The following is a 23,215-nucleotide window of genomic DNA, read 5'->3' as shown; positions in this document are numbered from 1 at the left end:
GAGGCGTGCAGCAGGGTGAGGCGTGCAGCAGGGTGAGGCGTACAGCCGTGCGAGTAATGCAGCAGTGTGCAGCAGTGTGAGGCGTGGAGCAGTGTGAGGCGTGCAGCAGTGTGAGGCGTGCAGCAGTGTGAGGCGTGCAGCAGTGTGAGGCGTACAGCCGTGCGAGTAATGCAGCAGTGTGCAGCAGTGTGAGGCGTGGAGCAGTGTAGGGCGTGCAGCAGTGTGAGGCGTGCAGCAGGGTGAGGCGTGCAGCAGGGTGAGGCGTGCAGCAGGGTGAGACGTGCAGCAGGGTGAGACGTGCAGCAGTGTGAGGCGTGCAGCAGTGTGAGGCGTGCAGCAGTGTGCAGCAGTGTGTGGCGTGCAACAGTGTGCAGCAGTGTGTGGCGTGCAGAAGGGTGAGACGTGCAGCAGTGTGAGACGTGCAGCTGTGTGAGGCGTGCAGCAGTGTGAGGCGTGCAGCAGTGTGAGGCGTGCAGCAGTGTGAGACTTGCAGCAGTGTGAGACGTGCAGCAGTGTGAGGCGTGCAGCAGTGTGAGGCGTGCAGCAGTGTGAGGCGTGCAGCAGTGTGAGGCGTGCAGCAGTGTGAGGCGTGCAGCAGTGTGAGGCGTGCAGCAGTGTGAGGCGTGCAGCAGTGTGGGGCGTGCAGCAGTGTGAGGCGTGCAGCAGTGTGAGGCGTGCAGCAGTGTGAGGCGTGCAGCAGTGTGAGTAATGCAACAATGCGGGGCGTGCAGCAGTGGGAGGCGTGTAGCGGTGCAAGGCGTGCAGCGGTGCGAGGCTTGCAACGGTGTGTGGCGTGCGCAGTGTGAGGCGTGCAGCAGTGTGAGGCGTGCAGCAGTGTGAGGCGTGCAGCAGTGTGAGGCGTGCAGCAGTGTGAGGCGTGCAGCAGTGTGAGGCGTGCAGCAGTGTGAGGCGTGCAGCAGTGTGAGGCGTGCAGCAGTGTGAGGCGTACAGCATTGTGGCGTGCAGCAGTGTGAGGCGTGCAGCAGTGTGAGGCGTGCAGCAGTGTGAGGCGTGCAACAGTGTGCAGCAGTGTGAGGCGTGCAGCAGTGTGAGGCGTTCAGCAGTGTGAGGCGTGCAGCAGTGTTTGGCGTGCAGCAGTGTGAGGCATGCAGCAGTGTGAGGCGTGCAGCAGTGTGAGGCATGCAGCAGTGTGAGGCGTGCAGCAGTGTGAGGCGTGCAGCATTGTGGCATGCAGCAGTGTGAGGCATGCAGCAGTGTGAGGCGTGCAGCAGGGTGAGGCGTGCAGCAGGGTGAGACGTGCAGCAGGGTGAGGCGTACAGCAGTGTGAGGCGTGCAGCAGTGTGAGGCGTGCAGCAGTGTGCAGCAGTGTGTGGCGTGCAACAGTGTGCAGCAGTGTGTGGCGTGCAGAAGGGTGAGACGTGCAGCAGTGTGAGGCGTGCAGCAGTGTGAGGCGTGCAGCAGTGTGAGGCGTGCAGCAGGGTGAGGCGTGCAGCAGGGTGAGGCGTGCAGCAGGGTGAGGCGTGCAGCAGGGTGAGACGTGCAGCAGGGTGAGACGTGCAGCAGTGTGAGGCGTGCAGCAGTGTGAGGCATGCAGCAGTGTGCAGCAGTGTGTGGCGTGCAACAGTGTGCAGCAGTGTGTGGCGTGCAGAAGGGTGAGACGTGCAGCAGTGTGAGGCGTGCAGCAGTGTGAGGCGTGCAGCAGTGTGAGGCGTGCAGCAGTGTGAGACTTGCAGGAGTGTGAGACATGCAGCAGTGTGAGACGTGCAGCAGTGTGAGGCGTGCAGCAGTGTGAGGCGTGCAGCAGTGTGAGGCGTGCAGCAGTGTGAGGCGTGCAGCAGTGTGAGGCGTGCAGCAGTGTGAGGCGTGCAGCAGTGTGAGGCGTGCAGCAGTGTGAGGCGTGCAGCAGTGTGAGGCGTGCAGCAGTGTGGGGCGTGCAGCAGTGTGGGGCGTGCAGCAGTGTGAGGCGTGCAGCAGTGTGAGGCGTGCAGCAGTGTGAGTAATGCAACAATGCGGGGCGTGCAGCAGTGGGAGGCGTGTAGCGGTGCAAGGCGTGCAGCGGTGCGAGGCTTGCAACGGTGTGTGGCGTGCGCAGTGTGAGGCGTACAGCAGTGTGAGGCGTGCAGCAGTGTGAGGCGTGCAGCAGTGTGAGGCGTGCAGCAGTGTGAGGCGTGCAGCAGTGTGAGGCGTGCAGCAGTGTGAGGCGTGCAGCAGTGTGAGGCGTGCAGCAGTGTGAGGCGTGCAGCAGTGTGAGGCGTGCAGCAGTGTGAGGCGTACAGCATTGTGGCGTGCAGCAGTGTGAGGCGTGCAGCAGTGTGAGGCGTGCAGCAGTGTGAGGCGTGCAACAGTGTGCAGCAGTGTGAGGCGTGCAGCAGTGTGAGGCGTTCAGCAGTGTGAGGCGTGCAGCAGTGTTTGGCGTGCAGCAGTGTGAGGCGTGCAGCAGTGTGAGGCGTGCAGCAGTGTGAGGCGTGCAGCAGTGTGAGGCGTGCAGCAGTGTGAGGCGTGCAGCATTGTGGCATGCAGCAGTGTGAGGCGTGCAGCAGTGTGAGGCGTGCAGCAGGGTGAGGCGTGCAGCAGGGTGAGACGTGCAGCAGGGTGAGGCGTGCAGCAGTGTGAGGCGTGCAGCAGTGTGAGGCGTGCAGCAGTGTGCAGCAGTGTGTGGCGTGCAACAGTGTGCAGCAGTGTGTGGCGTGCAGAAGGGTGAGACGTGCAGCAGTGTGAGGCGTGCAGCAGTGTGAGGCGTGCAGCAGTGTGAGGCGTGCAGCAGTGTGAGGCGTGCAGCAGGGTGAGGCGTGCAGCAGGGTGAGGCGTGCAGCAGGGTGAGACGTGCAGCAGTGTGAGGCGTGCAGCAGTGTGAGGCATGCAGCAGTGTGCAGCAGTGTGTGGCGTGCAACAGTGTGCAGCAGTGTGTGGCGTGCAGAAGGGTGAGACGTGCAGCAGTGTGAGGCGTGCAGCAGTGTGAGGCGTGCAGCAGTGTGAGGCGTGCAGCAGTGTGAGACTTGCAGGAGTGTGAGACGTGCAGCAGTGTGAGACGTGCAGCAGTGTGAGACGTGCAGCAGTGTGAGGCGTGCAGCAGTGTGAGGCGTGCAGCAGTGTGAGGCGTGCAGCAGTGTGAGGCGTGCAGCAGTGTGAGGCGTGCAGCAGTGTGAGGCGTGCAGCAGTGTGAGGCGTACAGCATTGTGGCATGCAGCAGTGTGAGGCGTGCAGCAGTGTGAGGCGTGCAGCAGTGTGAGGCGTGCAACAGTGTGCAGCAGTGTGAGGCGTGCAGCAGTGTGAGGCGTGCAGCAGTGTGGCATGCAGCAGTGTGAGGCGTGCAGCAGGGTGAGACGTGCAGCAGGGTGAGACGTGCAGCAGGGTGAGACGTGCAGCAGGGTGAGACGTGCAGCAGGATGAGACGTGCAGCAGGGTGAGATGTGCAGCAGGGTGAGACGTGCAGCAGGGTGAGGCGTGCAGCAGTGTGAGGCGTGCAGCAGTGTGCAGCAGTGTGTGGCGTGCAACAGTGTGCAGCAGTGTGTGGCGTGCAGAAGGGTGAGACGTGCAGCAGTGTGAGGCGTGCAGCAGTGTGAGGCGTGCAGCAGTGTGAGGCGTGCAGCAGTGTGAGGCGTACAGCAGTGCGAGTAATGCAGCATTGTGCAGCAGTGTGAGGCGTGCAGCAGTGTGAGGCGTGGAGCAGTGTGAGGCATGCAGCAGTGTGAGGCGTGCAGCAGTGTGAGGCGTGCAGCAGTGTGAGGCATGCAGCAGTGTGAGGCGTGCAGCAGTGTGAGACTTGCAGCAGTTTGAGACTTGCAGCAGTGTGAGACGTGCAGCAGTGTGAGACGTGCAGCATTGTGAGGCGTGCAGCAGTGTGAGGCATGCAGCAGTGTGAGGCATGCAGCAGTGTGAGGCGTGCAGCAGTGTGCAGCAGTGTGTGGTGTGCAGCAGTGTGTGGCGTGCAGAAGGGTGAGACGTGCAGCAGTGTGAGGCGTGCAGCAGTGTGAGGCGTGCAGCAGTGTGAGGCGTGCAGCAGTGTGAGGCGTACAGCAGTGCGAGTAATGCAGCATTGTGCAGCAGTGTGAGGCGTGCAGCAGTGTGAGGCGTGCAGCAGTGTGAGGCATGCAGCAGTGTGAGGCGTGCAGCAGTGTGAGGCGTGCAGCAGTGTGAGACTTGCAGCAGTGTGAGACGTGCAGCAGTGTGAGACGTGCAGCAGTGTGAGACGTGCAGCATTGTGAGGCATGCAGCAGTGTGAGGCATGCAGCAGTGTGAAGCAGTGTGAGGCGTGCAGCAGTGTGAGGCGTGCAGCAGTGTGAGACTTGCAGCAGTGTGAGACGTGCAGCAGTGTGAGACGTGCAGCAGTGTGAGACGTGCAGCATTGTGAGGCGTGCAGCAGTGTGAGGCATGCAGCAGTGTGAGGCATGCAGCAGTGTGAGGCGTGCAGCAGTGTGCAGCAGTGTGTGGTGTGCAGCAGTGTGTGGCGTGCAGAAGGGTGAGACGTGCAGCAGTGTGAGGCGTGCAGCAGTGTGAGGCGTGCAGCAGTGTGAGGCGTGCAGCAGTGTGAGGCGTACAGCAGTGCGAGTAATGCAGCATTGTGCAGCAGTGTGAGGCGTGCAGCAGTGTGAGGCGTGCAGCAGTGTGAGGCATGCAGCAGTGTGAGGCGTGCAGCAGTGTGAGGCGTGCAGCAGTGTGAGACTTGCAGCAGTGTGAGACGTGCAGCAGTGTGAGACGTGCAGCAGTGTGAGACGTGCAGCATTGTGAGGCATGCAGCAGTGTGAGGCATGCAGCAGTGTGAAGCAGTGTGAGGCGTGCAGCAGTGCGAGGCGTGCAGTAGTGTGGGTAATGCAGCAGCGTACAGCAGTGAGGCGTGCAGCAGTGTCGTGCAGCAATGTGCAGCGTGCCGCAGTGTGAGGCATGCAGCAGTGTGAGGCGTGCAGCAGTGTGAGGCGTGCAGCAGTGTGAGGCGTGCGGCAGGGTGCGGCGTGCAGCAGGGTGCGGCGTGCAGCAGGGTGCGGCGTGCAGCAGGGTGCGACGTGCAGCAGGGTGCGACGTGCAGCAGGGTGCGGCGTGCAGCAGGGTGCGACGTGCAGCTGTGTGAGATGTGCAGCAGTGTGAGGCATGCAGCAGTGTGAGGTGTGCAGCAGTGTGAGGCGTGCAGCAGTGTGAGGCGTGCAGCTGTGTGAGGCGTGCAGCAGTGTGAGGCGTGCAACAGTGTGCAGCAGTGTGTGGCGTGCAGCAGTGTGTGGCGTGCAGCAGTGTGAGGCATGCAGCAGTGTGAGGCGTGCAGCAGTGTGAGGCATGCAGCAGTGCAAGTAATGCAGCAGTGTGCAGCAGTGTGAGGCGTGCAGCAGTGAGGCATGCAGCAGTGTGAGGCGTGCAGCAGTGTGAGGCGTGCAGCAGTGTGAGGCGTGCAGCAGTGTGAGGCGTGCAGCAGTGTGAGGCGTGCAGCAGTGTGGGGCGTGCAGCAGTGTGAGGCGTGCAGCAGTGTGAGGCGTGCAGCAGTGTGAGTAATGCAACGGTGCGGGGCGTGCAGCGGTGCGAGGCGTGCAGCGGTGCGAGGCTTGCAGCGGTGAGTGGCTTGAAGCTGTGTGTGGCGTGCGCAGTGTGAGGCGTGCAGTAGTGTGGGTAATGCAGAAGCGTGCAGCAGTGTGAGGCGTGCAGCAGTGTGAGGCGTGCAGCAGTGTGAGGCGTTGTTGGACCTGACCCTCTTGGCAGGGTCATCCCTAAACTTTTTGCCTTCCTCCAATATTCTCTCTGACCTGTTTTTCTTGGTTTAATGACTCTGGGCACTTTACCACTGCTGACCAGTGCTAAAGTGCGTATGCTCTCCCTGTATAAAGTGTAACTGTGATTGATGTTCCTGATTGGTTCATTGGATTTACTGTCAGTCCCCAGTAAAGTGCACCAGGAGTGCCAGGGCTTGTAAATGCCAATACTGCTAGAGGGCCTGCAGCGCTGGTTGCGCCACCCACACAAGCAGCCTTTTAAAATGTGTCTAGGGTCTGCCATTGCAGAACCTGTGTGCAGTCTGGTACTGTCATGCTGACTGGGCAAGTGCACACACTTGCCAGCCCCTAAACCTTCCCTTAACTTCATATTGGTCACCCCTATGGTAGGCCCTAGGGCAGGGTGCATTGTAAGTGTAAGGTAGGACATGCTCTGATGTGTGTGGCATGTCCTAATAGTGAATTACAGCCAAATTCGTTTTCACTATTGTAAAGCTACCTGCTCCCTTTTAGGCCAGATGGGCTGCTGGAATTATTACACTCTATAATCCCAGCAGGCTCAGGGAGCATGGTAGAAAATAATGTTTAGTATGCCTGAACTCAGAATAATAAAATACTTCTTTTAGTAAAGTTTATTTTAATATCCTGTGTTTGCAAATGCTACTTTTAGAAAGATAGCATTTGCTTGCCTAACCATTTCAGCCCGCCTCTGCAGTATGTGTATCTGACTGTCTGGGATGTGTGAGTGACAGGGCTGGGGGATGACAGGTGGTGAATGGAAGGATTACACCTTAGTGGGAGGTGGGAGTTTCCCTGGACTATGCATCAGGCTGTGCTCTGCCACCACAATGCTGGCTCCGCACCCCTGGGGAGCGACTGATGACTCAGCCTGCACCTGGCCCAGGAAGGGCGAAGCCCCATCATCAAGGTACTCCTGGCTGCCCCTGTCCACACAATGCTGGCTCCACCTCCTGTGGAGCGTCTGATGTGCCTGCCCTCACACTGAAAGCAGAAGCCAGAAGTACACCCCACAAGTGCTCAGAGACTGAAAGCAGTTATGCAAAGGCACCCCTGGCCTGTAAGAACAAAAGAATTGGTGTATAAAAGTAGGAGCCCTGCTCCTTGTAAATCAGAATCCTGTTTTACCACGAAGGACCTCTGCCCGACTAGAAGGAGAAGAGACGCTGGAAGGAATGGCCTGCTGCTTGCCTTGCTGAGAAAGGAGAGGAAGAAGACTTGCTTTCAAGACTTTGCTGCTTTGTGCTCTAAACATTCTCCAAGGGCTTGATTGAGCTTGCCCCCTGAACTGAACCCCAGGACCAGTGGGTTCTCTTGTGCTTTGGCTCGTCCCCTGCCTGAGGCCGAGTATTTCCTCCCGCCGGAGGTGAAATCTGCCCCCTCTCGCCCCCTCCTAGGGCCGTGGTACTCGGGAGCCAGCCTGCCCTCTTGCCCTTGAGAGCCTCGCTCCACCCGGAGTCGCTCTCTACCCCAGGGCTAAGGCCGTCCGCTCCTCTACCCCTACCTGTCTTAACGGAGCGCCTGAGCGCGATTTAGACCCCTCCCGCCGGAATCCCGGGGACGTGAGCCATCTGTAGCCTGGACGGCCGCCCGTGCATTGCCTTTGCACCCGGCCGCCCCACTGTGCTCTGCTCCCCAGGAGAGGCCGCGCCGCACTGAGAAGGGAGCCCCCTCGCTGTACCGTCGGTACTGAGGGCCCCCTGTGCTGCGTGTCACCCCCGGAGATCCTCCGCTGTCAGAAGGGATCCCAAAGTGCTAACCGGACCGAGTCGCGCTGCCTGTGCCGACTCGGCCCAACCCCCATCAAAGAAGAAGTGTTCGTGTGCTTTTGAAGTCACCCCGGGCTAGGGGCCCGCAACGTTTGTTTTCCCCTTTTTGCTGCTCCTGCCTACAAGTGACCAAGGTACTGTACTGATCCCCCCGCGGTGCGAGCCGCTCTCCTAACCGGACTCGCACCGCTCTGCTCTGTGTGCCTGCCTGCAGCGCCTGTCCGCCAGCGCGCTTCAGCCCGTCCCGCTGGAATCCTCTGACAGTCGGGAAGCCGCAGGCTGCAATCCGAGCCCCTGCCAGAGTGACTGGGGCTGCGCTGGGTTCTTCGGCCTTTCACCCTCCTTGGCAGCTCTGAGGTCGGCGCTCTCCCCCGTGTGGGTCCCGCAGACCAGGGGGGGCCGTACGCTCCCAGAGACCCGGCCGGGCCGAACGCGCCCCACGCGAGAAGCGTGAGACTTGGAAGGGGGTCGGGATTTCACCCGTCTGAGACGCCGCGAAGCGCTACAGAGTGCAGGACCGAGTCCCTAAGGTCCTAGAGGGGTGGAAAAGTGCACAATCTGGTCAGAATCGGCCAAGGAACTGAGAGAACTGTGCAGAAGGGAAAAGAGACTGAAAAAGAAACATTCAATCTACAACAAAGAACTGTTGGTGGAACATATAAAAGAGAAGCTTGCCTATTTAACATCTGTGGTGATACAAAAACGTTATTGGTCTTGTGAATAAGCCTGATCTAAGATATATATTTTTTACATAAAGAAGCATATTTTTTATATATTCACTGCCTGGTGTCCATTTGTGGGGGGATTGGTATATTTTACTGTGTGTGTGATTACAAATGCTTAACTAACTAACGCCTGAAGAATAGCCTTGGCTGCTCACGCCACACACTTAGAGGGTGAGCAAGGGTAATTCTAAGGGGTCATCCTTCGCCCTGACTTAGAGGAGAGGGTCCCTGCTTGTCACAAGTGTATACTTGCGCTAACCAGAGACCCCCAATTCTAACAGCCGTGCAGCAGTGTGAGGCGTGCAGCAGTGTGAGGCGTACAGCATTGTGGCGTGCAGCAGTGTGAGGCGTGCAGCAGTGTGCAGCAGTGTGAGGCGTGCAGCAGTGTGAGGCGTGCAGCAGTGTGAGGCGTGCAGCAGTGTGAGGCGTGCAGCAGTGTGAGTAATGCAGCAGTGTGCAGCAGTGTGAGGTGTGCAGCAGTGTTAGGTGTGCAGCAGTGTTAGGCGTGCAGCAGTGTTAGGCGTGCAGCAGTGTGAGGCTGTTAGAATTGGGGGTCTCTGGTTGGCGCAAGTTTTTACTTGTGACAAGCAGGGACCCTCTCCTCTAAGTCAGGGCGAAGGATGACCCCTTAGAATTACCCTTGCTCACCCTCTAGGTGCGTGGCGTGAGCAGCCATGGCTATTCTTCAGGCGTTAATTAGTTAAGCATTTGTAATAACACACACAGTAAAATGTACCAATCCCCCCACAAATGGACACCAGGCTGTGAATATATAAAAATACGATTCTTTATGTAAAAAAAAAAATATATACATATATATATGAGCAGTTCAGACTTATTACAAGACCTTCAATAACGTTTTTCTAAGCCACAAGATTGTAAAAGGCAAGCTTTTCTTCTCTTACAGTTTAAATATGGGTTTCTTTTCACTTCAAATGGCCTCCACAACAGTTCTCTTACTATGGCAGGCTTTTCCTTCACTCTGGTTTCTAGTTTATTTCAAAAAGGGTTTCTTGTCAATTCGCTTCAAAAACAGTTCTCTCAGTTCCAGTTACTTTAGTGTTACTTCCTGGGCCGTTTTTGTGGACCTCAGACCAGTCTTAGGCCTTCTGTGCGCTTCGTAGCGCTTCTGGGCACCTCAAGCGGGAGAAATCACGGTACCCTGCTAAAGCTCACGCATCTCGCGTGAGTCCCTTACCGGGGGGGGGGGCGGGGCGGCTACCAACGCTCACGCATCTCGTGTGAGACGGCGTACGCGGCGTACAGCTTCAAGCAATGCAAAACAATGGTACGAGCTGTACTCGGCTTGTGCGGCTCGTACTGCGGGGGGATTGCAAGTACTGGGTGGTAATTCGCTCCCAGTTTCAAATGCGCTGCAGATTGGCAATGTGCTTCCAGTTTCAACTAGCGATCCTCAGCATAGGGTTTCTCTTACTGCAATCAGCACACATTCAGCACTACGGGGAAAACAAACGTTGCGGGCCCGAGCCCGTGGTGTGCTGGTTCGTTCTCAGGTGCGACGTCCACGCTCGACTGGGTCTCCCAGCGGCAGATGGCTTGATGCGCTTTGGTCGCGGGGCGTACCTTGGGGTCTGATCAGGCAGCAGGCGAGCTCAGGAAGGCGGACGCTGCACGGGGGACGTCCGGTACGGTTCATACGGGGGGAGATCCCTTCAGGGTGCGGCGTGACCTTTTCCACAGGTCCGAGGGCACAGCGGGGCGGCCGGGTGCGAAGCAATGCACGGGCGGCCGTCCAGGCTTGGAAGTGCACTCGTAGGACCAGGATTCCGGCGGGAGACGGAAGACCAGCAATCCAGGCGCTCCAGTAGCGAGAAGTGGCAGAGGAGCAGGCGGCCTGACCCGAGGGGCAGAGAGCGGCTCTAGGCAGAGCAAGGCTCTCAACGGGTAGAAGGGAGGGCCGCTCCCGAGTGCCAAAACTCTAGGAGGGGGCGCAGTCTTACCTCCGGCGGGAGGAACTCACGGCTCCGTTGCAGATGAGCCAAGACACAGAGAACCCACTGTTCCTGGGGTTCAGATCAGGGGGAAGCTCAAATAAGCCCTTGGAGAATGTTTCAAAGCACAAGTCTACAAAGTCTTTTCAATAAGTCTTCTCCTCTCCTTCCTCAGCCTGGCAAGCAGCAGGCCAGTCCTTCCAGCGTCTTCTTCTCCTTCTAGTTGGGCAGAGGTTCTTTGTGGGAAACATGATTCTAATTTACAAGGCGCAGGGCTCCTACTTTTATACAGCATTTCTTTTGTCTTCTCAGGCCAGGGGGGCCTCTGCATAACTTCATTCAGTCTCTGAGCTCTTGTTGGGTGTACTTCTGGCTTCTGCTTTCAGTGTGAGGGGCAGGCACATCAGACGCTCCACAGGAGGTGGAGCCAGTATTGTGTGGACAGGGGCAGCCAGGAGTACCTTGATGACAGTGCTTCGCCCTTCCTGGGCCAGGTGCAGGCGGAGTCATCAGTCGCTCCCCAGGGGGCGAGCCAGCATTGTGGTGGCAGAGCACAGCCCTAATAAGAGTCCACAGTCACTCCTACCTCCCACTAAGGTGTAATCCTTGCATTCACCACCTGTCATCCCCCAGACCTGTCACTCACACATCCCAGACAGTCAGATACACATACTAGCAGAGGCGGGCTGAAATGGTTAGGCAAGCAAATGCTAACTTTCTAAAAGTAGCATTTGCAAACACAGAATATTAAAATAAACTTTACTGAAAGATGTATTTTATTATTCTGAGTTCGGGCATACTAAACATGTCTCTCTCTACCATGTTCCCTGAGCCTGCTGGGATTATAGGTTGTAATAATTCCAGCAGCTCATCTGGCGTAAGAGAACAGGTAGCCTTACAATAGTGAAAAACGAATTTGGCAGTAATTCACTATTAGGACATGCCACACACATCAGGGCTTGTCCTACCTTACACTTACAATGCACCCTGCCCTAGTGCCTACCATAGGGGTGACTAATATGAAGTTAAGGGAAGGTTTAGAGGCTGGCAAGTGTGTGCACTTGCCCAGCCAGCATGACAGTACCAGACTGCACGCAGGTTCTGCAATGGCAGACCCTAGACACATTTTAAAAGGCTGCTTCTGTGGGTGGCGCAACCAGCGCTGCAGGCCCACTAGCAGCATGGGCATTTACAAGCCCTGGCACTCCTGGTGCACTTTACTGGGGACTGACAGTAAATCCAATGAACCAATCATGGAAATCAATCACATATATACTTTGCACAGGGAGAGCATATGCACTTTAGCACTGGTCAGCAGTAGTAACGTGCCCGGAGTCATTAAACCAACAAAAAGAGGTCAGAGAGAGTATTGAAGGAAGGCAAAAAGTTCAGGGATGACCCTGCCAAGAGGGCCAAGTCCAACACAACCCCCTTCCAGCCAAAACGCAGGGTAGACCAATCACCACTGTGATGGGCTTCCCTGCTTAGGGCGATAGAACATGGACCTGGCCCGCAACAGCAGGGGCACATTCCAGTTCTACGCCAATCTGAACCTATTTCAAATCCTCTGTCCATACTCTCAGGGTCCACCCAGCTAATCCATGGGGCACCCTTCTCTTCCTCTGTGGACACCACCTGTGCAGCCTCTAACCGTAACTTGCTCACAGGTGTGTCCCAACAAATAGTCATCAAATCACAGTGGCCACTGACAGTAGTCAGGGCTGAGACCCAGGCCTCATGCCTCTCAGGGCTCCCAAACCTCTGTGGCCTCAGAGAGCGGGGGGCAGTAGCCCCAGGTGCTTGGCACCCTGTGTCCACTCTCCCTCCTGTCAGGTCAGGTATGTCATCCTGGCACTGACCCACCAGCCCCAGGCCTGTACCTGGCGGCTGGACCAAAGACTGGGATGGGCTCTCCCATACCTGGTCCTCCTCCTTTGGGCTCTGTACCCTCCCACCTGGAGTGGTACCCACTTCCAGACTTGTCAGGGCACCTTTGGCAGGTGACCTGCACAATTCGCCCACCAGTTCAGGGGTGCTATCCTGCAACTGGGGCACCAGGTCAGGGCGGACACCCTGCATCTGGCCCTCTATCCTAGGGTCTAAACCCTCAAACTGCACCGGGGTCAGACGCGAGGACTCCCTCCCTCTGCACCCCCTTCCAGAGTACTGCCCACTCCCCACTGGAGTGGTATCCCTAGAAGTGACATGGGTCAGGACACTGATTACAGTGGTCCTACCCTCCAGGTCAGACAACACCTGAACCTGGCTCTCCAACTCAGGGACCCAACCCTGCAGTTGAACACTTGCCTGGCGCACTAAGACTTCCCGGGGCCACATGCCCCCCTGAGGGTGGCACATAGCTCATGTGCCGTGTGACAGTCTTCCTGGCGCAGATCTCCTAACCCCTGTCCCTCTGACAGTGTGGGAAGATCCCCCAGGACAGAAGTGGTGTCTCCCTGGTCATTCACTGGGTCGCAGCCCTGCTGGTTGGCCCCTGACCCACTGGTTCTTCCACTGGGGACTCTTTCCCCCTCTCGCCCCTCTTTCTGGGCTTCTGCACCCTCCCAACTGGAGTCGTACTGCCAGACACCAGAACTACTGGAGCTTTGCCTACAGAGCCTCCACGTTCTCTAACCACTGGGGTATCCCCCTCAGCGGGTGACTCATCTGGACAGCCTAGGCTCCCCACCTGGTGTACCCTTAAAGAACCATCCAGGCTCTGAGACTGAGGTTGGGCACTACCGGGACAAAACCCATTCTCACTCCTTCCCCTTAAAGACAGGACGTGAGGCCCTACACCCCTCTCACTACTACAGGAACTAGCTGGGCTACTCTGCGCCACTTCCACCACTCTGGGCTGGAAGATACCTGAGCCACTCCCCACAGGATCAAACCCCAATGTCTCTCCAGACCCTCCGGAATCCACCACAAGGTCTGCCTCCAATGTGAGCTCCCTGGGGTCAGAGAACTCACTCTCAAACAGGTGTTGGCATAGCTCTGGAAAACTGGGACTTAAAGTATGCTCTCCCACAATTGGATAACGCAGTCCCCTAGCAGGGTTAACCAAACTATCCTTCACCTCTCCATCCAGCGTCTCACACACATACTCCACACCATTCTTCTGAGACTGGCCAGACAGTAGCGTACTGTCTCTGTCACACAACCCACACTCTTCTGGGCGGTCCTTAAACTCCCCCACCAGGACCTCAACCATGGGGCAATCCCTCCCACCACTAGGACCATGAACTCCTACGCCAGCTACCCTATTCCCTTCAGGGATGCTGCGCACTACTGGAGCTACCTCATGCCCTTGAACCTCCTGGTGTAAGTTAACCCCCTCCAAGTAAGGTGCCATATCTCTAGGTGCGCGCGCTATGCTGTCAGCACTAGATACCTGAATGTTGCTGCCACCGGCAGAGCTGAACTCCACCTCCAACTCAGCAAAGCTCCATCTGCGAGCTAAACAAATCTCTGGATGTTGGGCTGAAGCCCTCCTGGCTTCAAGCTCCAAATCAAGCTCTCTCATCCTCAAGTAGTGAGCTCTTTGGCGTTTTCGCGCTTCCATTGCCAATTTTTGCTTTTCCAATTCTATTTGTCCAGCTAACTTTGCCATCTCCATTTGATGTGCCCTGTCTGCTGCCCTGTCTGCCAGCTCCTCTGGCGACTGACATCTGGTTGCTGCTTTTTCCTTCCTCACTGAACCAGGCATGACGTTTTCAAAAACACATGGAGATCTCCCAGCAAAATTATAAAAATGGAAATCTGTGGCTGCGTTATAAGTCTGCTCTCACTATGTGGTGATCAGCAAGTCACTGTATGTAAACTACAAATGCAAATCCGCAAATCCTCACTGCTGCGTCCAATGTTAGAATTGGGGGTCTCTGGTTGGCGCAAGTTTTTACTTGTGACAAGCTGGGACCCTCTCCTCTAAGTCAGGGCGAAGGATGACCCCTTAGAATTACCCTTGCTCACCCTCTAGGTGCGTGGCGTGAGCAGCCAAGGCTATTCTTCAGGGGTTAATTAGTTAAGCATTTGTAATAACACACACAGTAAAATGTACCAATCCCCCCACAAATGGACACCAGGCTGTGAATATATAAAAATACTATTCTTTATGTAAAAATATATATATGAGCAGTTGAGACTTATGACAAGACCTTCAATAACGTTTTTCAAAGCCACAAGATTGTAAAAGGCAAGCTTTTCTTCTCTTACAGTTCAAATATGGGTTTCTTTTCACTTCAAATGGCCTCCACAACAGTTCTCTTACTATGGCAGGCTTTTCCTTCACTCTGGTTTCTAGTTTAGTTCAAAAAGGGTTTCTTGTCAATTTGCTTCAAAAACAGTTCTCTAAGTTCCAGTTACTTTAATGTTACTTCCTGGGCCGTTTTTGGGGACCTCAGACCAGTCTTAGGCCTTCTGTGCGCTTCGTAGCGCTTCTGGGCATCTCAAGCGGGAGAAATCACGGTACCCTGCTAAAGCTCACGCATCTCGCGTGAGTCGCTTACCGGGGGCCTACCAACTCTCACACATCTCGCGTGAGACGGCGTACGCGGCGTACAGCTTCAAGCAATGCAAAACAATGGTACGAGCCGTACTCGGCTTGTGCGGCTTGTACTGCGGGGGGATTGCAAGTACTGGGTGGTAATGCGCTCCCAGTTTCAAATGCGCTGCAGATTGGCAATGTGCTTCTCGTTTCAACTAGCGATCCTCAGCATAGAGTTTCTCTTACTGCAATCAGCACACAGTCAGCACTACGGGGAAAACAAACGTTGCGGGTCCCGAGCCCGTGGTGTGCTGGTTCGTTCTCAGGTGCGACGTCCACGCTCGACTGGGTCTCCCAGCGGCAGACGGCTTGATGCGCTTTGGTCGCGGGGCGTACCTTGGGGTCTGATCAGGCAGCAGGCGAGCTCAAGAAGGTGGACGCTGCACGGGGGACCTCCGGTATGGTTCGTACGGGGGGAGATCCCTTCAGGGTGCGGCGTGACCTTTTCCACAGGTCCGAGGGCACAGCGGGGCGGCCAGGTGCGAAGCAATGCACGGGCGTCCGTCCAGGCTTGGAAGTGCACTCGTAGGACCAGGATTCCGGCGGGAGGGGGAAGACCAGCAATCCAGGCGCTCCAGTAGCGAGAAGTGGCAGAGGAGCAGGCGGCCTGACCCGAGGGGCAGAGAGCGGCTCTAGGCAGAGCGAGGCTCTCAACGGGTAGAAGGGCGGGCCGCTCCCGAGTGCCAAAACTCTAGGAGGGGGCGAGGGACGCAGTCTTACCTCCGGCGGGAGGAACTCACAGCTCCGTTGCAAATGAGCCAAGACACAGAGAACCCACTGGTCCTGGGGTTCAGATCAGGGGGCAAGCTCAAACAAGCCCTTGGAGAATGTTTCAAAGCACAAGTCTACAAAGCCTTTTCAATAAGTCTTCTCCCCTCCTTCCTCAGCAAGGCAAGCAGCAGGCCAGTCCTTCCAGCGTCTTCTTCTCCTTCTAGTTGGGCAGAGGTTCTTTGTGGGAAACAGGATTCTAATTTACAAGGAGCAGGGCTCCAACTTTTATACAGCATTTCTTTTGTCTTCTCAGGCCAGGGGGGCCTCTGCATAACTTCATTCAGTCTCTGAGCACTTGCTGGGTGTACTTCTGGCTTCTGCTTTCAGTGTGAGGGGCAGGCACATCAGACGCTCCACAGGAGGTGGAGCCAGCATTGTGTGGACAGGGGCAGCCAGGAGTACCTTGATGACAGTGCTTCGCCCTTCCTGGGCCAGGTGCAGGCTGAGTCATCAGTCGCTCCCCAGGGGGCAGAGCCGGCATTGTGGTGGCAGAGCACAGCCCTAATAAGAGTCCACGGGCACTCCTACCTCCCACTAAGGTGTAATCCTTGCATTCACCACCTGTCATCCCCCAGACCTGTCACTCACACATCCCAGACAGTCAGATACACATACTAGCAGAGGCGGGCTGAAATGGTTAGGCAAGCAAATGCTAACTTTCTAAAAGTAGCATTTGCAAACACAGGATATTAAAATAAACTTTACTCAAAGATGTATTTTATTAGTCTGAATTCAGGCATACTAAACATGATTCTTTACCATGTTCCCTGAGCCTGCTGGGATTATAGGTTGTAATAATTCCAGCAGCTCATCTGGCCTAAGAGAACAGTTAGTCTTACAATAGTGAAAAACGAATTTGGCAGTAATTCACTATTAGGACATGCCACACACATCCGGGCTTGTCCTACCTTATACTTACAATGCACCCTGCCCTAGGGCCTACCATAGGGGTGACTAATATGAAGTTAAGGGAAGGTTTAGAGGCTGGCAAGTGTGTGCACTTGCCCAGCCAGCATGACAGTACCAGACTGCACGCAGGTTCTGCAATGGCAGACCCTAGACACATTTTAAAAGGCTGCTTCTCTGGGTGGCGCAACCAGCGCTGCAGGCCCACTAGCAGCATTGGCATTTACAAGCCCTGACACTCCTGGTGCACTTTACTGGGGACTGACAGTAAATCCAATGAACCAATCATGGAAATCAATCATATATATACTTTGCACAGGGAGAGCATATGCACTTTAGCACTGGTCAGCAGTGGTAAAGTGCCCAGAGCCATTAAACCAACAGAAACAGGTCAGAGAGAGTATTGGAGGAAGGCAAAAAGTTCAGGGATGACCCTGCCAAGAGGGCCAAGTCCAACAGAGGCGTGCAGCAGTGTGAAGCGTGCAGCAGTGTGAGGCATGCAGCAGTGTGAGGCATGCAGCAGTGTGAGGCATGCAGCAGTGTGTGGCGTGCATCAGTGTGTGGCGTGCATCAGTGTGTGGCGTGCATCAGTGTGTGGCGTGCATCAGTGTGTGTCGTGCATCAGTGTGTGGCGTGCATCAGTGTGTGGCGTGCATCAGTGTGTGGCGTGCAGCATTGTGTGGCGTGCAGCATTGTGTGGCGTGCAGCATTGTGTGGCGTGCAGCAGTGTGTTGCGTGCAGCAGTGTGTGGCGTGCAGCAGTGTGCAGCATACAGTTGTGTGAGTAATGCAGCAGGGTGAGGCGTGCAGCAGGGTGAGGCGTGCAGCAGGGTGAGGTGGGCAGCACGGTGAGGCGTGCAGCAGGGTGAGGCGTGCAGCAGGGTGAGGCGTGCAGCAGGGTGAGGCATGCAGCAGGGTTAGGCATGCAGCAAGGTGAGTAATGCAGCAGTGTGTGGCGTGCAGCAGTGTGTGGCGTGCAGCAGTGTGCAGCAATGCAGCAGTGTGCAGCAATGCAGCCGTGTGAAGCGTGCAGCAGTGTGAAGCGTGCAGCAGTGTGAAGCGTGCAGCAGTGTGAGGCGTGCAGCAGTGTGAGGCGTGCAGCAGTGTGAGGCGTGCAGCAGTGTGAGGCGTGCAGCAGTGTGAGGCGTGCAGCAGTGTGAGGCGTGCAGCAGTGTGAGGCGTGCAGCAATGTGAGGCGTGCAGCAGTATGAGGCGTGCAGCAGTATGAGGCGTGCAGCAGTGTGAGGCGTGCAGCCTGGTTGAGGCGTGCAGCCTGGTTGAGGCGTGCAGCAGTTTGAGGCGTGCAGCAGTTTGAGGAGTGCAGCAGTGAGGCGTGCAGCATGCAGCAGTGTGAGTAATGCAGCAGTGCGAGGCGTGCAGCAGTGCGAGGCGTGCGAGGCGTGCAGCAGTGCCAGGCGTGCAGCAGTGCCAGGCGTGCAGCATGCAGCAGTGTGAGTAATGCAGCAGTGCGAGGCGTGCAGCAGTGCGAGGCGTGCGAGGCGTGCAGCAGTGCCAGGCGTGCAGCAGTGCCAGGCGTGCAGCAGTGCCAGGCGTGCAGCAGTGCCAGGCGTGCAGCAGTGCCAGGCGTGCAGCAGTGCCAGGTGTGCAGCAGTGCGTGGCGTGCAGCAGTGCGTGGCGTGCAGCAGTGTGAGGCGTGCAGTAGTGTGAGGCGTGCAGCAGTGTGAGGCGTGCGGCAGTTTGCAGCATGCAGTAGTGAGTAATGCAGCAGTGTGAGACGTGCATCAGTGATGTGCAGCAATGTGCAGCATGCAGTAATGTGCAGCGTGCAGCAGTGTGAGACGTGCAGCAGTGTGAGACGTGCAGCAGTGTGAGACGTGCAGCAGTGTCGTGAAGCAATTTGCAGCGTGCAGCATTGTGCGGCGTGCAGGAGTGTGGGGCGTGCAGGAGTGTGGGGCGTGCAGGAGTGTGGGGCGTGCAGGAGTGTGGGGCGTGCAGGAGTGTGGGGCGTGCAGGAGTGTGGGGCGTGCAGGAGTGTGGGGGCGTGCAGGAGTGTGGGGCGTGCAGGAATGTGGGGCGTGCAGGAGTGTGGGGGCGTGCAGGAGTGTGGGGGCGTGCAGGAGTGTGGGGGCGTGCAGGAGTGTGGGGGCGTGCAGGAGTGTGGGGGCGTGCAGCAGTGCGAGGCGTGCAGCAGTGCGAGGCGTGCAGCAGTGCGAGGCGTGCAGCAGTGCGAGGCGTGCAGCAGTGTGAGGCGTACGGCAGTGTGCAGCATGCAGTAGTGAGTAATGCAGCAGCGTGCAGCAGTGTGAGACGTGCATCAGTGTCGTGCAGCAATGTGCAGCGTGCAGTAATGTGCAGCGTGCAGCAGTGTGAGACGTGCAGCAGTGTGAGACGTGCAGCAGTGAGACGTGCAGCAGTGTGAGACGTGCAGCAGTGTGAGACGTGCAGCAGTGTCGTGAAGCAATTTGCAGCGTGCAGCATTGTGCGGCGTGCAGGAGTGTGGGGCGTGCAGGAGTGTGGGGGCGTGCAGGAGTGTGGGGGCGTGCAGGGGTGTGGGGGCGTGCAGGAGTGTGGGGGCGTGCAGGAGTGTGAGGCGTGTGGAAAAAATGCACTGAGAAAGATTTGGGGGAGCACGAGCCGACGAAAGAGTGGGAGAGGGGATACTCGAGCCGACGAGAGTGGGAAAAAAAAAACACTAGCAGACGAAAGAGGGGGGAAAGAAATGCATGATCCGACGAAAAAAGCATGAGACAGAGAAGAAAGTAAAATGTGAGCCAGAGAAAGACAGGAAATAGTACTAAGCCATGTAAAAAAAAAGCTCTCAGCAGTGCATTCCTTTCAAGTCTGGTGCGGGGGAGCGGCAGCCTTTGATGTCCGATGCCGAGGCACAGACAAATGGTGGTGGGTGATGTGGCTGGCGATGATTTGCACGTGCATAGCTCACATGAACTGTACGCGATCCGTAGTTAGGTAGACTTTTCTTTTCCGCTTACTATAATCTCGCCTATTTATCCCTGCGGGATAGAATAGGCGAGACCTAAAAACCATCTCACCTTCTACACCCCGACCTGCCTGCCTCAATCGGCCGACCTCGCCTTCGCCACCATCCCACGCATCCATACGACCTCCACCGGCAGCAGATCCTTCTCCTACCTTGCTGCCATATGGAACACCGTCCCCACACAGCTGGGACAGACCCAGGACCTGCTGACCTTCAGGAGACTTCTCAAGACCTGGCTGTTCGAGCAGTAGCTGCACCCCCACCCCTGCTCAGCACCTTGAGACCCTCACTGGTGATTAGTGTACTCTACAAATAAGTGATTGATTGATTGAGTAGACGGGGACCCCACTGAAGCCGGGTACGATGTGGGAACACGACCCTGGGCTCCGTACAATTCTATGGGAAAGTCTAAGTTACACTTTTAAAGTTTAACAACCCTTCTAGGTGGACTTCGAGCGAACCCTTTGGAACTTGAGAGTTTGAAGAGCCACCCCACCCGTGGATACCGTAGTACCAGAGTTACCTATCCCAGGGGAGCCGGGTGCATAGGTCTGAAGTGGTCTCGGAAACTCTTGTCATTCTCAATGGAAGGTTGTGAAGAAGTAATGCTGCTGTGAAGGTGAAAAGGGTCTGGTGGAATGCAAGCCTGGATTCTGGAAGGAAGGAACCTGAAAGCAGAGGGGACAGTGTCTAGGTCACTTCAGAGTGACCAGGGGCTCGAAGACGAATGCCCACCAATGTCGGTGCGAAGAAGGGATGCTTGACTCCGCAGCCAGGAGGACCAGGAGCAGTCGAGTATGACCAGGAGCCAGAGGTGAGCTGTCCCACGAAGGATGTTGAGTGCTGCGGGGTCAGTGTCTGGCGGGAGCACCAACAAGCCTTGGCAACAGCAACCCACTCAGGAAGGTCAAGCAGGTTACGGTGTAGACCAGCAATGTCCAGGAGACTCACCAAGCAATGGGGAGTCAGGGCACGTCCGGAGCAACCAGGAAAGCCCACAAGAAATCAAGATGACACTCAGGAGGAGCCACAGGTCAGATGACCAGGAGTCGCGTGGGGACTCGAGCAAGATTGCAAAGTACCAGTTCACGGAGCACTCGGTGTGAGGAGGTCGGAGGTCTTTGGTGCAAATACTTCTCATGGTCAGGACTACACAGAGTCCAGTGCACAAGCTTGGGAATCGCCAACAAGCATATTCAACTGTAAATGTACGCTGTGCACAGGGGTTTGGGTTATGCAGTCCCCACGAGGGATACTGGCCTCAAACTTGGTGAGAGGGGATCGACCTCCGGGACCTTTGGTAACCCACCTCCTGTTTTGCTGAAATCTTCGGAGTCCGGAGGAGCTCAGGAGTAGCAGACTGGTCAGTTGCCGTTAGGTGCCTGCGAAGAACGGGCGTGACTCCTTCACTCGAAGGGAGATTCTTCTGTTGTCTTAAGTGCACCACAGGTCCATGGACCGAGCCTGTATGGAGCAAAGGCACAAACTAAGCTTCAGACGGAAAGGGGGACGAAGTCGAGGCCAGTCGAGGTCCAGCTAAGTCCAAGTTACCCAGACGGTCGCAGGTCAGTGGTTTTGTCTTGTAGAATCTTGTCCACGTAAAACCAAGGTCTTAGTCAGGTAAGCCCTTTTGTACCCACAGGAGAGGGTTGGACAGATTCAGGGGACGCTCCTAGGGGAGGGGGGAGGACAGAGGGGTGGCTACACCCATGTTTTTTGTCCAGTTTTGCGCCAGAGCAGGAGCCAATGGCTCCCAGAACTGGTTTGAGCTGGCCCATGTACAGGGACACCAAATGTGGCCCAAGTGCAGACTTTCAGGTACTCTCAGAGTGCACCCATCCAGCCCCAATTCACTAAATCCTGTCTGGGAGGTGTGTCTCTGGTCGGCATCATCCATTGTATGCTGTCCGGGTTGAGAAGGCTGGCACCGGTCAGACCAGTGACCCCACGAAGCTCGATTCATAAGGGTGGAATCTTACCTCCCACACCAGTTACTGGTTTGGAGGTATGATTCCAAGTTATTTGATACCTGTTAGAAATGGGACCTCTGGCTGGCGGAGGCTTGCGCCAAAGTCAGTCAGAGACCACCATTCCCAAGTCAGGGCAAGGGAGTTATACGCCAAGATAACCCCTGCTCACCCTCTAGGTAACGTGACGTGAGCAGCAAGGCTAATCTTGGAGGCAATGTAGGTTAAGTGTTTGCGCGTGCACCCAGCAACAACACCCAAGGCCCACCTCAAAGGAAACTCCACACAAGGTTATATAAAAAAATAGCCTTTGTATTATACCAAAACACATTAGATAAAAACACACCCTTTACAATGTGCCAACAGGCACGGGCAGAATTTACAGGGGATATGTACAAGACAGGGCCACATGGACCACTGTCAGGAATAGGCACTTTTAGAACTTGCACTTAGAATATAGAACATAGAATGTAAAATCACTGTAGCACAAAATAGGACATAAGCACACAACCAGTAACTACTGGTAACGGGTAAGTACCACCTACGCAACCCTAACCACTTTAGGAATATGTTGTGCAGGGAACCAGAACCTCACTAGCAACACCTGTACTAGGAGAAAAACAACCACCCAAGTATCACAATACCTGTAGGGGTATAAGCACATTACACATGATGCATCACAACACATTCAGAGATGTAGGGAAGGAAAACAATTGCACAAAACTCACATGAGCCACCACCTGTGGCAGTCCCTAGGCCAACTGGCCTCTCTAGGGCTAGGACGCCCTGTGTCCCAAAGTCAGGGGCCTAAACGTGGCAGCTGCCCACTAAGTGCTGGGCAGCTGGAGAAAATGATGGGACCAACGTGGGAGCCTCGCAGGCTTTGGACAACTGACTGCCCCGTCTTGGAGACTCGCTGGGCTCTCAACACAGCACTGCCCCAGAGCCTCTCTGGGCTCTAAATAAACAAAATGACCCCTCGATCCTCTGGGCTCCAAACGAAACAAATCTGCCCCTACGAGCCTCTCTGGGCTCTAAATAACGAAGGTGCGGCTTGTTGGAGTCCCTCGCGGACTCGAGACAGAAATGTGGCCCTACAGAGCCTCGTGGGCTCTGTTACCAAATGCGCCACCCTGAGCCTCTCGTGGGAGTCCCTCCTGGGGGACCCGGAAACAACAAAATGTCCCCCAGAGCCTCGTGGGCTCCAATCAACCAAAACTGTGCCCTGAGCCTCTCGGGGCTCATAGCTCAAATAGGCCGCTTGAGCCTCTCAGGGCTCATTCACCAACATGCCCCCAGACGCTGGAGGAGCCTCGTGGGCTCTGAAAACAAAGCGGCCTCTCATGCGCTACGGGCCTGCCTGGAGCTCTCCCCCCTGCCCGTCCACACTCACCAGGCTCGAGGGCAGAGACTCCGACGTCGCGCTGGCTCTCCGGCGAGGACAGCAGAACTGTAAGTTATATCGGCGATTCCGTTTTTGTTAAACTGGGCAATTCAGGCGCTTAACTTTTGATCGTAAGCGGATTTATCGCGCGAGTAATGATGATATGACCCAGGAAATGCCTTTCGGTAACGGGCGGAAGGCCAACTGACGAGTGGCATTTTTGTTTATTTTTTCCTTATAGACGCTGGCGTGAAGATTTCCAACCGCCGCGCGCCTAGGAAGCCCGATGCCGTGCTTCTTTACGTAAGTTAATTACGAAGCGCAGCATCGTCTCTTTAAGGCCATAAGAATTTACAGGTTTTACTTTGAACTATTAGAATATAAACGCTATATACACCTTTTAGATTCTGGAATATCTATCAATAGCGCGAGCACGCAATACTTTACTGTTTGACCAGTATTGTTAATGTTGAATCGAGTACCATACATAGGAGATGTGAAGTCTAACTGAAAGAAATACTTATTGCTGCGCTGCTGAAATAGTGTTTTCTTTCCCTCCCTCTCT

The 23,215-nt window shown here is 56.0% G+C and overlaps 1 protein-coding gene across 3 annotated transcripts in view; it reads left to right on the top strand.

Annotated features, from left to right (window-relative positions):
• Positions 1-23,215, top strand: part of ERCC3 (ERCC excision repair 3, TFIIH core complex helicase subunit) — a 1,672,020-nt gene that overhangs the window by 913,051 nt on the left and 735,754 nt on the right. The window lies entirely within an intron of this gene.

This window comes from Lissotriton vulgaris, chromosome 3_1, assembly GCF_964263255.1.
Source record: "Lissotriton vulgaris chromosome 3_1, aLisVul1.2, whole genome shotgun sequence".
NCBI classification, from domain to species: domain Eukaryota; kingdom Metazoa; phylum Chordata; class Amphibia; order Caudata; family Salamandridae; genus Lissotriton; species Lissotriton vulgaris.
Note: the sequence above shows the minus strand (reverse complement) of the source record. Positions and strands in the feature narration are given on the sequence as shown.